This window comes from Elephantulus edwardii, unplaced genomic scaffold (genome assembly GCF_000299155.1).
Source record: "Elephantulus edwardii isolate Elephantulus edwardi_28Jun2011 unplaced genomic scaffold, EleEdw1.0 scaffold00187, whole genome shotgun sequence".
NCBI lineage: Eukaryota > Metazoa > Chordata > Mammalia > Macroscelidea > Macroscelididae > Elephantulus > Elephantulus edwardii.
The window spans coordinates 5,305,247-5,318,068 of NW_006399937.1; positions in this window are offsets into that span (position 1 = coordinate 5,305,247).

The following is a 12,822-nucleotide window of genomic DNA, read 5'->3' on the forward strand; positions in this document are numbered from 1 at the left end:
TATGTATATATATTGTTTTTTTAGATAGACATTCCTCTGATATTGCCTGTTTTCAGCTAAGATCCATCTAACAGCTACAATATCCCTATTGCCATGACCCCTTCTAATCCCAGCCTGGACTTCTGGCAGTTCTCTGCTGATGTGCTGTTCCAGTTGTTTTTGGATAATCTCCAGCAGAATCTTGCTTGCATGTGAAATCAATGATACTATTCTATAATTTCCATACTCTGTTGGGTTGCCCTTCTTTGGAATGGAAACAAATATAGATCTCCTCTAGTTTATTGGCCAAGTGATTGTTCTCCAGATTTCTTGGCACAACTTGGTGAGCACATCCAGGGCAGCATCTGTTAGCTGGAATATCTCAATTGGTATACCATCTATCCCTGGTACCTTATTTTAGCTATTTCCTTCAAAGAAGCTTGAACTTCTTCCTTCATCACCATAAACTCTTGCTCCTATGTTGTTTCATGAAATTCTTCTGTGTCTGCCAATTCCTTTCAATACAGTGACTCAGTATATTCTTTCTATCTTCTTTTAATACTTTCTGGATCATTTAATATTCTGTCTAAAGCATCCTTGATTATAGCAACTCTAGCTTTGAGTTTGTTCTTCAGTTCTTTGAGCTTAAGAAATACTGAGTTTGGCCCTTCTGATTTTCTGACTCCAGCTCCTTACACATTTCATTATAATATTTTACTTTGTCTTCCTGCGCTGCATTTTGAAATATTCTGTTCAGCACTTTAATATCTTGAATTGTTCCTTCAGCTTTGACTTCTCTGTGCTCCAGTGCAATATTTAGAGTTTCTTCTGACATCCATTTCGGTCTTCGCTTCCTCTTCTGTCTTTGCAATGACCATTTGCACTCTTCCTGGATGATAACCTTGATATTCTCCCACAACTCATCCGGTCTTCACTCATTCGTGTTCAAGGCCTCAAACCTGTTCCTGAGATGGTTCTGAAATTCAGGTGGGATATACTCAAGGTCATATTTTGGTTTCCAGGGATTCATTTAATTTTCCTTAGCTTCACCTTGAACTTGCATATGAGTAGTTGGTTGTCTGTTCCACACTCAGCTCCAGACCTCGTTTTCATAGCTGATTTTGAGCTTCTCCAACGGTTTTCATCCACAGATGTAATCAGTCTGATTCATATGCATACCATCTGGTGAAATCCATTTGTATTATTTGCATTTATGTTTCTTATAAAACATATTTGCAATGAATAAGTCATTGATTGTGCAAAATTCAATCATTCTCTTTCCAGCTTTATTTCTGTCACTGAGTCCATATTTTACATCTACTGACAGAGTAGGGTTTAGGGCTGTTGTACATAGGGTTACTGTGTGTCACAAGAGACTCAACAGCACATAAAAACAACAATGATATATATTATATGTTTGTGTGTGTGTATATATATTATGTATATATCTTATATATGCATATATCTTATGTATGTATATATCTTATATTTGTGTATGTGTGTGTATATATTATATACGTGGACTTGCGTTCATAGGGTCTCTATGAGTTGCCTAAGACTTTACAGCACTTAGCAACAATAACATATGTATTATATATGTATATATGTGTGTATATATGTATGTGTGTATATATGTATATATAAATGTTGAGATCCATATTTAAGGCTCACAATTATCCTTGATCTTCTGTAGCAAACACTTCAGGTCTTCCTCAGTTTAGACAGGAAAGGTTAGTGCCATCTGCATGACTCAAGTTGTCAATGAATCTCCCTCCAATCCCAATGTTATATTCTTTTTGAGAAGATCTCTTGTTAGTTGCTGTTAGGTACCACCGAGTCGAGTACAACTCATAGCCACCCTATGAACAAAAGATCTTAAACCTGTTCTATCCTGTACCATTCTCAACTTCCTGACACAAGAGAGCCCATTGAATCTGTCACAGTGTCAATCCACCTGGTTGACGGTCTTCCTTTCCTTCAGTGAACCTCCAACCTTTCCAGCATCACGTCCTTAGCCTTGGATAATCTATTCAGCTTATAGATTGAAAAGATCTGGAGAAACGATACATCTCTGACACTTCTTTCCTGATTTTGATCCATGCACTGCTTCCTTGTTCCATTCTGAGGACAGCTTCCTGGTCTAAGTACAAGGTTAGTATGAGCACAGTGAAGTGTTCTCTGATTCTAATCCATGTTAGCCACAGTTTGTTGTGATCCACACAGTCAAATGTGTTGGCATAATAAATAAAACACAAAGAGAAATTCTTCTGGTACTCTCTACTTTCAACCAAGATAAATTTGAGGGTCAAGAATTATAGTCCTCAATATGGATTCAAGCTCAATATCAAGAAGACAAAGATTCTCACCACTAGGTCTATTAGCAGCACCACGATAGATGAAGAGATTGAGACTGTTAACAATTACAGCTTGCTCAGCTCTATAATCAACGCTCTTGGCACCAGCAGTCAGGAAATCAAAAGATAAATTGCACTGGGAAAATCTGTTGCCAGGGATCTTTCCAAAATACTGAAAAACAACGATGTCAGTCTAGAGACTAAGGTGTGTCTAATCCAGGCCATGGTCTTTGTAATTACTTGCTATGTATCAGTGAGCTGGACAATTACTAAGAATGACAGAAGAAGAATTGATGTTTTTTGAGTTATGGTCCTGGAGAAGAGTGTTGAACATACCACAAAGGAAAAAAGTAAGTCCGTCTTGGAGAGGGTGAAACCAAGTTTCTCTTTGGAGACTAGAATTTTGAAGCACTGTCTCACATACTTTGGGCATGTGGCCACTAGGGACTGGTCCTTGGAGAAGGACATAATGCATGGAAGAGTGGAGGGACAGCACAGAAGAGTTAGACCCTGGATGACAAGGATTAAAATGAGGGTAGGTGTGTCGGAATCACTGAGACTGGATCAGGACAAGGTGTTCAGAGCTGCTGCTCATAGGTTCGACTCCAGGACATATTTAAACAACAACATCCTTAGTGTCACAGTCTCTTCTGAATTCATTGTGTATATTTGGTGATAAACTCTCAAAATACTGTTCTAGTTGGTTTTTTGTCTTCCTTAGCAAGATTTTGATTGCATAAAATATGTCTATTGTTTGATAATTTCCATTTCTCTTGGCTCACCTTTTTTTGGAATGGGAATAAATATAGATCTCTTTCAGTAAGTTGCTCAATTAGCTGTCCTCCAGATTCTTGGCACGACCTGGTGAGCACATCTAGGGCTTCATCTGTTTTTTTAAATATGTCAGTTGGTATTTCATTAATTCCTGGGATCTATTTTTTGCTAGTTCCTTCAGAGGAACTTGAACTTCCCTCTTTGTTACCATTGGTTCTTGATCATATGCTAATTCCTGAAATGGGTTTGTGTCAGCCAGTAATTTTTGGCACAGTGACTGTGTGTTTCCCTCCCACCTTCTTATGATGCTTTCTGAGTCACTCAATAGTTTTCCCATAGTACTGCAGCTAAAGACATGAAATTATTCTTCAGTACCTTCAGCTTGAGAAATACTGCCTTGGCCCTTCAAGGTATATTAAACGTGTTCACCACACCACAATTTCAAAGATATTTTTATCATTATCCAACTTTCAAATGAACAAGAAAAATGTAAGAAGTCATGGCTTGGGGAAAACACATATTAGTCTTTAAAATGACTTCTTTCTTTAGCACTTTGAAGGTTCTTTTATAGAAAACATATGCAATGTGGCACATTTATTTCATTTTGTTTTTTGTCTTCTAGTACATTGATTCTTGACTAATCATTCAAAGAGTATTGAAATCCTTGACAACTTCAAAGTTTTCTTCATTTATCATGATATTACCTGTCAGTGAGGATTTTTGTTTTCTTTATTTTGAAGTGTCATTCATACTAAAGAATGTTAATTTCTTCAATAAATGCTTCAGCTTTTTGTTTTCTGCCAGCAAACCTGTGCCATTTATATATTATATGTTGTTGTTGATGTTAACTGAGTTTCTCTAATTCTGGTGGGTTTTCTTTATATTGTTGAGCTTCTGAAATTATTTTATCAGCTTAAACTGAATAGGTAGAGTGAAAAATGTAATCCTGATGTGTACTGTTCAGCAATGATATCTATTGTTACTCAGCTTTTTCTGAATATAGTTTGAATTTCTGGAAAATTTTTTGTTACTATACTGCTCCAGTAGTTTTTCATGATTTTTAGCACAATTTTAACTATGTGTGATATTAATAATATTTTTCAAATCATTACTATTATCTTTTTAGAATGGACACAAATGTAGATATTTTCCATTCAATTATCTAGGTGTCTGTCTTCCAGATTACTTAGCATAGATGAAAAAGCACATCTAGAGCTGAATCTGCTCACTGAAATCTCTCAATTGGCATTTACTCAATTTCTGGAACACTCTTATCACTAATAATATTTGTCCATGCCTTCCGTGAAGACAACAATGTTAGGACTTCAACATATCTATTAAAACCTTTTTTGCAAGAGTGGCACAATTTTATTCATCACAATGGTTCAGTCTCCATAATTAGATTAAGACAAAAAAATATAGTTTGATAATCTGCTTGTGTATTCAGGAGCTACAATTTATGTTTCATGCTTCTTGACTGAACGCATATCTGGATAACAGTCAAGTACTGAATTTCAGAAAATATTATTTTCTCAAAGAATGATAAAGAGAATTATAGTTAGATAAAGAGAAGCTAATTCATATCCTGCTTTCACACTTGTGTGGACATATACACACTTCAACATAATTTTCCATTTCATTGTACTTCACATCTTTCCTTGATATACAGAGACTCAAACTTTCAGAGTATCATCAATGAGGAGTAACATATGACACATTTCACTGGACACACACTCACCTAAATATCAGAGGAATTTCCATAAATAACATGGCAAGATTTCTCTCATTAGTTGCACTGCCATGATTTGTGAAATGTGGGCGAAGTAGGAAGATACCTATCTATGTTCTGTGATTTCAGGACTGTTGACATACCTACTAACTAAAAAATATTTCTCATATATTATGTCATTGTAACTAAAAGACTAAATAGACCTTGTCAAAGTCTCTTATCAAGAATTATGATGTGGAGAAATTATTAGTACTAGAATTGAAAGTGTTATTCTCAGAAAGAACAGAAACAGCTATCTGATATTGAGGATCCACGGCCCAGAAATAAGAAGATATATGTAAAATATTTTACAGGTGGTTCTTTATTTTTTATGTTTATCACCAAGTAAATATTGGAGATTGTGAGTACAGATATTTCTGAGAGATTTTATTGACCAAAAGCTTCCTGAAAAAACTAGGAACCTGTAAAAAAGTGGATCTAAAAAAAAAAGAAGATAATCTTCCTCTAATAATCCTAACATTTAAACATTTTTCTTTACCCTGACAAATATATCTTTGGTGGTAGACATGGACCCATATCTTACAGAGTCATACCTTACCTTTTAGCAGGTTTTCTGAGCCTGTAAATTACATCAGAGGAAATTGTTTCTCTTTCTTCTAGGAAACGTCTGGTATAACTGGATTTTGAGAGAGGTGTCACATTTGGATTAGCAGCACAACTCCCTAAGAACTACTCCACAGTGTCCTTAAGCAGGGTTTTGTTATTGTTGTTATGTTATGAGTGGTCCAAATAAGATTAGAGCATAACATACCAGATTTCTAATTAAAAAGTCAAATCTGAATCCACCAGTTGTTCCTCCCACATAGTCTGGTCCTAAAAAAAATTTACAGTCTTGGAGGTTTACCTGATGGGGATTTGGTATGAATCAGAACTGATTCAATGTCAGAAGACTTGAGTTTGGCAATTAATTATGAAAGCTATATGAATTAATTATTCAATAAATTACCATAATATGGAATGACATAAGAAGCATAAAAGGCAAATATAAGAAATATACAGATACACAGTCACAGTACCAAAAGGATTGGCCTGTGTTCAAATATTTTAGGAATTAGCACATGATTAAGAATCAGTAGTCCAATTTATACTTAAAGCATTGGTGAAAATGTAGGTTCCTGGAGTTGAGGAATACCAATTAGAATGTTACAATAAACAGATGTAGTCATGAAGACGTTCACCGTCTGCACTAAGAAATTTGGAACACAGCTACATAATCAATCTACTGCAAGAGATCCATCTTTGTGCCTATTTCAAAGAAAGATTATTCAACAGACTGTGGAAACTGTCAAAAGATAACATTACAACTCAAGTCGAATTTTGCTAAAGATAATTTAAAATCAAGAACTACCATAATTTCAAGCCAGTTTCTGAAAAATATATGAAATACAGAATATTTTTCTGGCATCATACATCTTGACTAAAAGTAGGAAATATCTGAAAGATATTTGTCTATGTTTTATTGACTACAAAGAAATTCAGCTTTATGGAAAACAATAAATTATGGATAATACTGCAAACATAAAATTTCCAAAATATTTAATTATGCTCATTCAGAAACTATAAATAGACCAAGAGGGATTTTTTTTAATACAGTCAAGGGGATGCTGTGAATTTAAACACTAAAAAAGTACATATTAGAGTTTATTTTACAGTAATTATTCATTTTGTGTGTTTATACAACAAGTTCACTGTATATAGAAAAATATGGCATCTGAGTTAGAGAAAGACTCATTAGCAATCTCAGAAAAATGAATGACTTAGCTTTCCTTGATGAAGATGAAGTTCAAAAATTTCTGCATGAATTTCACTTAAACATAAATGAAACAAAGGTTAAAAATCCATTCGTAACTAGAAAAATAATCAATGGAGAAAATAATGGATCTACTAAAGCTTTCATTGTACTTATAGCCTCAATTTCCATGATCAAGAACCCAAACAATACATCTGCTAGAGAAGAACTACTCAAAGGCATAGAAAAAGAAAACTATCACTTTGAGGACTAAGATGCATCTGATCCAAGACATGATATTTTTAATTTCCACTTATGCATATGAAAGCTGGGAGCCAATTAAGATTGAAGCATAACTGATGTCAATAAATTATACAGCTGATGAAGAATATTGGCTATACCATGGAATGCCAGAAGAACAAAGAAACCTGTCTTAAATAAGTATAGTCAGAATGCTTCTTAGGATCAAATATGACATGACTAATCCTAAATACTACTAAGAGGAACTAGTACCTGGATAAAGATTTGGTGAAGTAGAGGCTTAAGAAAGAAAAAAAGTGAGGCTTAATGGGTTGAACTGAAGCAGGACTGCAATAACAATCTAAATAGTAAAGACGGTGAGGATTGTTCAAGATACTGCAGTGTCTGGGTTTGGTTTTGGGGATTCTTTTCCCCCCTACTGTAATAGAGTCTCCATGAGTTGGACATTATTTGATGGAACCTAACAACAGTAAAAATGACATTTCCATAAGGATCTAAAAGTTGGTAGTTTGAACTTATCAGTTACTCTATGGAAGAACAATGTAGTAGTCTGCTTCTGTGAAAATTCAGCACTGGAAACCCTATTTTTATTGTTGTCAATTGCCTTTGAGTATGACTCATAGTAACTCTGCGATAATGCCTTTCCATAATTGTCATAATTTCTCAAAATTCATCGAGTTTCCAGAGGCGTGTGGCATAGGAAGTGGATGGCACTTCTGCTTCCAAACGAATTTACATCTGAGCGCTCCACCAAACACTGTCCACATTGGGAGACCATTAACAGGGCAGTTAAATTCTATAAGGTCACTATAAATTGAAATAGACTCAACAACAGGAGACATGGGTTTTTTTTATGCATATGTGTATATACATGAAATTAGTATATATGTTCATATATGTAGTAGATTTTCAACACTGTTTAATGTTGTTGTTGTTGTTTGCAACTCATAATGACCCTATATACAACAGCCCTAAACTCAGCTCTGTCCTGTACCTATCACACTGTCTCCGATACACCCATCTCAATTACCCCAGTCACTGAATTATTCCACCTCATAGAAGGCCTTCCTTTCCTGCGCTGTTCCTCCACCATCTCAAGCATGATGTCCCTCTCCAAGGACCTCTCCCTCCTTACAACATGTCCAAAGTATGTCAGACGAAGCCTCAGAATCCTTGCCTACAGGGAGCTGCCTGGTATAAAACTCTCCAGGACGAATCTGTTTGTTTCCTTTGCAGTCCAAGAAACTACATTCATACTTTTCTCCAACACCACAGCTCAATTCTTCTATCCTCCCTAGTCATTGTCCAACTCGCTGATGCATAACAAGTGATTGAAAAGACCATGGCCTGTATCAGACACACCTTAGTCTCCAAAGAGACACCATTGCTCTTCAGTACTTTGGAGAGGTCCCTAACAGCAGACTTTCCCATAGCAATATGTCTTTTAATTTCCTGGATACTGGTGCCGAGAGTGTTGACTGTGGAGCCAAGCAAACTAAAGCTGTGAACAAACTCAATCTCTTCACCATCTATCCTGATGCTGCAAATTGGCCCAGTGGTGAGAATCCTTGTCTTCTTGACATTGAGCCTCGATCCATATTGGAGGCTGCAGTCTTTGACCATTTGCAGCAAGCGCTTCAGGTCCTCCTCAGTTTCAGCAAGCAGGCTGGGGTCATCTGCATAAAGCAGATTGTTGATAGATCTTCCACCAATTCTGATGCCACATTCCTCCTCATAGAACCAGCCTCCAGGACAATCTGTTCAGCATACAGGTTGAAAAAGTGTGGAGACAAGACACATCCCTGGCATACACGCTTCCCAATTTTGAACCATGCAGTGTTTTCTTGCTCTCTTTTTAATAAATGTAAATAATTGCATAGTTATTAATCTTTTTTATGCCTTTATTAAGAGTATATATCACAGATAAGCCATGATTTATCTGCTTTTGTTTTAGGTGTCACCCAGTGGACTATTTCAGACCCTATGAACAACAGATCTGAACCTTGCCCTATCTTGCACCATCCCACAATTTCTGCCATTCTCAGGACCATGCTGGTAGTGTCCATTCAACTCATATCTTTGAGAGTATTCCTCTCTTTTGCTGACCTTCTATCTTTTTCAGCAGGATGTTTTTCTCCAAGAACTAATTCTTCCTGGAAAGTATTGCTAGAGTGAAACAAATATTTATCAGCCTTGCCTGTAAAGAGCACTAAGATAGCATTTCTTGAAAGACATTTTTTTTTCTTTTCTCATGGTATATTCAGTACTCATCTCCAATACCGTAATTGATTCTTGTTTATTCATCCTTACTCATTCTCTAACTTTCAGATGCAAAGAAGCAATTGAAAACAGTATGGATCAGGTACACGTTAAGTCTTTATGTTAACATTCTTGAAGTTGAACATTTGGAGAGGTTCTTGACAGCAAATTTCTGCTATGCAACACAACTTTTTTTAATTTTCATTTTAGTCATTTTTTTTTAGATTTTAATGAAAGTTTATAAAGAACTTGGATTTCCATTCATTCATTGTTGCACATTTTACTCCCTGTCCCACCTCACCCCCAGTTTTGCTTTTGTTCTTTGGGAAAAAATTTCTTTCATTGTTATAAAGTGCCCTCCCCCTCACCACTTTACTTTGCAACTCTTATTCTAAACTCTCGTAATGCCAATGATACTTAATCATATAATTCCTTTTATACAGTTCTAGTCCTCTTCTGTTTCAATTTCTCCCCAAACCCCATATCAGTTCTGTTCTATAACAGTGACATTATGCAGTATTTGTCTCTTTGTGACTGAGATATTTCACTCAGCATGATGTCCTTCATGGTCACTCATTTTGTATAATATTTAATGAGTTCTTTGTTCTTCAGTGATGCATAATATTCCATTGTGTGAATATAGCACAGTTTCTCTAGCCATTCATTTGTTGATGGGCACTTGGGTTGTTTCCAACTCTTTGCTATTGTGTACAAAGCAGCAATAAACACGAATGTACATATATCTTCCTGGGTGACAGTGCTACAAATATTTTGATCTCTTGATTGATGTTACCATAGATGTTGATTGTGAATTCAAGTAAAATGAAATAATTGACAATTTAATTTTTTTTTCTCCATCCTTCATGATGTTGCCTGTTGGATCAGTGGTAAGGATGTGTGTTTTTTTCATGTTGTTATGTAACCCATACTGAAGGGTTTAGGCTTTGTTCTGCAAGAAGTGCTTCAAGTCTTTTTCACTTCCTGCAAGCAACATTGTGTTGTCTTCACAATATAGCTTGTTCATGAATCTTCTTATAATCCTGATGTCACGTTCTTCTTTATATAGTACAGCTTCTAAAATTATTTGTTTAACATATGGATTGAATAGGTATGGGGAGAGGAAACAACCTTGACAAACGCTTATCCTAATTAAACCATGGAGTATTCTTTTGATCTGTTCAGATAGATAATACTACATCTATATACAGATTTCACAGGAGGGCAACTTAGTGTCCTGGGATTCTCATTCTTCTTAATTTTAGCTATAATTTATTAAGATCCAAAGAGTCAAGTGATCTGGCACAATCAGTAAAATACAAGTAAGCATAGCATTTTTCTAGTTTAAATAACTACTAGCTTAGTGGTAAGGAATTGTGCTGCCAACTCAAGGGTATATAGTTCGAATCCACCAGCTGTTCTGTAAGAGAAAGATGGACATTCTCCTTCCATATGATTTACTGCTTCTGAAAATCCACTGAAGAGTCAGCTAAAGGTCCATTCCAAGTCAGTGGTACACAACAACAACAAAAATTGAAACTTTTGTTGGCAATATGAATCTAACAACTATTCCAAGAAAGGAAGATGGATGGTCTCTGGAGCTTTGGAAATCCAATGGAGAGTAACTATGAGTCAGGGCCAACTTAATGGAAGTGACATGCATTTTGTTTTGTTTGTTGAAGTTTACAATGCACTAAACTGAATGTTTTGCTGTTGTATAGGAACTGACTCAAATTGGATATGAGAACATTTTCTGTGGAAAATGGAATTCAGTTTCGTTTTCTGGACATATTTTCAGGAGGAAGTGATTCTTGGAGAAAGGTATCATACTGATAAATTCAAACCAACTGCTTTAAGGTTGACAGTGTAACTTCTCACCCATGAGGTTAGTACTTAGATATTGTTGTTGTTAGGTGCTGTCAAGTCGAATATGACTCATTGGAACCCTAGTAACAAAAGTTCTGAACCCTGTTCCATCCTGTGCCATAGCAGTAGTCACGCTGTTAATCCATTTGGTTGAGGGTCTTCCTCTCCTTTACTGACCCTCCACACTTCCCAACATAATTTTATTTTCTCCAAGGAACTGTGAGTGCTAGGAATATGCCCAAAGGACATGAGGGAAAGCCTCATCATTCTTACCTCCAAGAGCACCCCAAGTGCACACATTTCCTAACACATATCTGTTCAATCTCTTGCCCATCAATGGGATGATGAGTGTTCTCCAAGAGCACAACTCAAAAGCATGAATTCTTTTTCTGTCATCCTTTTTCATTGTCCAGTTCTTGGATGCATAGCTAGTAATCAGAAAAACTACAGCTTGAATGAAATACACCTCAGTCTTCAAACTGACATCACTACTCCTCAATAATTTTGGAAAGGTCCTTACCTGAAGATTTTCCCAGTGCAATATGTACCATTATTTCCTGACTGCAGGTACCAAGGTTATTAATTATAGATCTAAGCAAAATGAACCTGTTAATAGTTTCAGTCTCCTCTCCATCCATCATGATGTTGTCTATCAGTCCAGTGGTAAAAATCTTGATTTTCCTGATATTGAGATGCAATCCACACCTAAGGCTGCATTCCTTGATTTTCTGCAACAAGTGCTTCTAACCCTCCTTACATTCATCAAGAAAGGTTGTGTCATAAGTATAACACAGGTTATTGATAGATCTCTCTCCAATCTTGATGCCACAGTCCTCCTCATAGAGTCCAGCTTCTAGGATCATTTGCTCAGGATACAGATTGAGTAGGTGTGGAGAGAGAACACAACCCTGGAATACTCCTTTCCCAATTCCAAACCATGTAGTGCTCCCCTGCTCTGTTTGCACAATAGCCTCTTGGTCTAGGAGTTCTGCAAGGGCACAAACAATTGATCTAAGATTTCAATTATTCTCAATGTCAGCCACAACTTGTCATGATACAGTCAAATACCTTTGCATAGTCAATAAAGTACAAATATACATTCTTCTGGTATTCCTTCCTTTCAGCCAGGATCCATCTGACATCAACAATGATATTCCTGGTGCCTCCTCTAAATCCTGCTTGAACTTCTGGCAGATCCTGATCTAAGTACAACAATTTTGAATGATCTTTAGCAGTATTTTGCTTGCATGTAATATCAACTGTATTGTTCAATAATTTTCACATTCAGTTGGATCATCATTCTTGGGAATGGGAAAAAATATGGACCTCTTCCAATCCTTTGGCCAGACTGTCATCCTCCAAATTTCCTGGCATACACTAGTGAGTGCATCCAATGCTGTATCTGTTAACTGAAACAAGACAACAAAACTAGTCCATAGGGGCAGACTGTGGGTCAGATAATCAAACAATTACTCATATGTAAGTTAAAATTGAGGCCAAAGAAAATGAAAATAAGTCCTCAGGAACCAAGATATGATCTTGATTCAATTCCAACTGAATTTTATGATCATGTTAAATATAGTTTTGAGCCACTGAACAAGAATGATAGAAGATCAGATGAGTTGTGGGATTATATCAAGAATGTCATCCATGAAGAAAGCAAAATGTAATTACCATAACAGAGGAGAAAGAAGAAATCAAAATGGATATCAGAAGAGACTCTAAAGATTGCACTGTGCCATGAAGAAGGCAAACTAAAATCTACAGAAAAACATGTCAAACTGAAAGAGCTGAACAAATCATTTCAATAGGAA